The sequence below is a fragment of the Montipora foliosa genome, chromosome 11 (assembly GCF_036669935.1).
Source record: "Montipora foliosa isolate CH-2021 chromosome 11, ASM3666993v2, whole genome shotgun sequence".
Taxonomy (NCBI): Eukaryota; Metazoa; Cnidaria; class Anthozoa; order Scleractinia; family Acroporidae; genus Montipora; species Montipora foliosa.
Window position 1 is genome coordinate 13703778 of NC_090879.1, and position 2500 is coordinate 13706277.

The 2500-nt window shown below is 35.8% G+C and overlaps 1 protein-coding gene across 2 annotated transcripts in view; it reads left to right on the forward strand.

Annotated features, from left to right (window-relative positions):
• Positions 1–2410: 2410 nt before the first annotated feature.
• The window catches only part of LOC137974761 (fibroblast growth factor receptor 4-like), a 21314-nt gene continuing 21224 nt past the window's right edge, over positions 2411–2500 (forward strand). For both annotated transcript variants that reach the window (XM_068821734.1, XM_068821736.1), the window contains exon 1: positions 2411–2500. This exon is cut by the window's right edge. The gene's annotated coding sequence lies outside the window, so the exon portion shown is untranslated.

Below are 2500 nucleotides of genomic sequence, written 5' to 3' on the forward strand. Positions count from 1 at the left end.
GACATTATTACCTTCGGCAAATGAGGATCAGGAATCACACGACCACAGATTAGAAGATACTTTCAAACGATTACGAGAGTGTCCCAGAAAGAGATTGTTAATGCATCGAAAGATGACCCAGTGCTGCAGCAATTACAATGGTATCTCAGTAGTTACAAATGGCACGCTACGCCCTGAAATTCTTCCTTTCTACCATATTCCTTCTGAACTTGCGAACTTTGAGCGCCCCAATGACTGTAATTACACTTTTCCTAAAGACGTTTTTGTATCCATTTTTAGCTTATAGTAGATAATGAAAGCATCGTGATTGATTTTAATGATTGCCTACATGAAAGGTTTCTTATCTCAGGACAATTCGGATTAATATTGATCCGTGGATAACAATAATAATAATATTAATAATAATAGTTTACAATATGGTTATTATAATCCGGTAATAGATTATTATAATCAAGTAATAGATTATTATAATCTAGTAATCGATTATTATAATTCGGTAATAGATTACGGCACGGCAAAAAATTGCAAGGATTAGATTATTGTTAATAATATCATACGGACTAATATTAATCTCTATTATAATCCAGATAAAACAACAGATCTATATGACACTACAGACATAACAAGGAAATGACGGGACATAACACTGATCACATCAGTTACATGACGATCACTTGCATCTATGGCAGAGCTGGTAGATACCACGATGTTTTAATCTTTAATCTTTAATCTTTAATCTTTGATATTAATCTTATGTAAGATTAATATAATTAATTAAGGCACGCCTCAAACCTCAGTAAAGGATTATAATAATCTATTACTGGATTATAATAATCCATGGATTATAATAATCATTAGGATTAATGGAAAATATACTGCAAAGGTTGGTCAAGACAACGTGAACATAGGCGTTGTTACAATACTTCGGCTGGCGAACACCAGCCTTCTTCAGGTTTATTGAATGGATAAATGCTTGTTACAAGATCTTTATATTTACCGGAAATGACATAAAAAGGCTACGTGATGTGTAAAATTAATAAAAACGGAAATGCATAAAAAAGAGGAAAGAGAATAATACATGATAACAAGATAAAAGAAACAAAAGAAAATTAAAAGGTAGCTAAACTAAATTACATTTCATCTCTTCTGTTAAGGCCTTCAGGCTCCAGTGTTTTTCCTCTGTGTATGAGGAATGCCTCACGAGCCTTTCTGATGGAGTCACGACTAGTGTGCAGTTGTTCGAGCGGTATAAGGATCATGTGATCCTCCGCGTGACCACTGGTCAGGAAGTGTCGTGAAACCGCAGTGGGGGTATAACTACAAGAGGGGTTTATAATAGGTCGCGTATGTTCATTAAAGCGGTCTTTAAGACGACGTTTGGTCTCTCCGATGTATTGAAGATTACATTTAGTGCACTGAATCATATAAATTACATTAGGGGTTTCACAAGTAATATGTGATTTGATTTTAAAGGTTTGTCCAGTACTATAAAAAGTGTATTGATTACGGCCATCCTCAATAAAAGGACTGGCGGTGCAACTAGTTTTATTGCACCGAAACGAGCCGGATGGAGATCCAGATTGGTCGGTGTTAGTAGGTTCCGGCAATTTAGCTCTAACTAGAATATCACTAATGTTTTTACAACGCCGGTAGGATACTAAAGGGAGATTCCGGTAAATATAAAGATCTTGTAACAAGCATTTATCCATTCAATAAACCTGAAGAAGGCTGGTGTTGGCCAGCCGAAATATTGTAACAACGCCTATGTTCACGTTGTCTTGACCAACCTTTGCAATATATTTTCCATTTTAAAAGTTTTTTTGGTGTGGTCACGATCCATTTCGATCCAACGTAGAGCAAGTTTTGATCGTACACGGTTTTTGCAGTGGTTTAATCCTTAAAAAGTTATTAGGATTAATATCAATTAGATTGATTTTAATCCGAGTTGTCCTGTTATCTCAACTTGGTTAAGGATACAGTATTCGTGGATAATGTTTCTGATAAGCGTATTTGTTATTCGTCCTCGTGACTTAGATTTGGTTTCGTATGTATTCGTGGTATCAATCGATGCTTTATTTTAACACGTTAAATCAAGGAGCTGGTGTGTTATCTTTGCAAAGAATACGCACAATGTTCGTGCAGATGCTAAGAGGTCACTGGAATAAAAGAAAGGAAATTCTGCGGTCGCATCAGGATATATCTAATTTCCGTTTTACTGTTAACACTAAATCTTGTGTCTACGGGTCACATTTCCTTTAGAAAGGGTTGGTGTCTTTACTTGTTGACAGATCGGTGATGAACATCGGGAACTTTCATTTAAAAATTAACTAAACATAATACCGGATTAAGGCATTCTCATACCAAGTTTGGTTGTAAATTAAACTCATTTTTTCGCGATTTTCTCCACCTACAACGTGGCTGCGATTATTGAATGACACGAAATGTTGTAAGGGAAGTTGGCGTACGTGGTCTACAGAATGATGCGGTTTCCGGTCCTTTT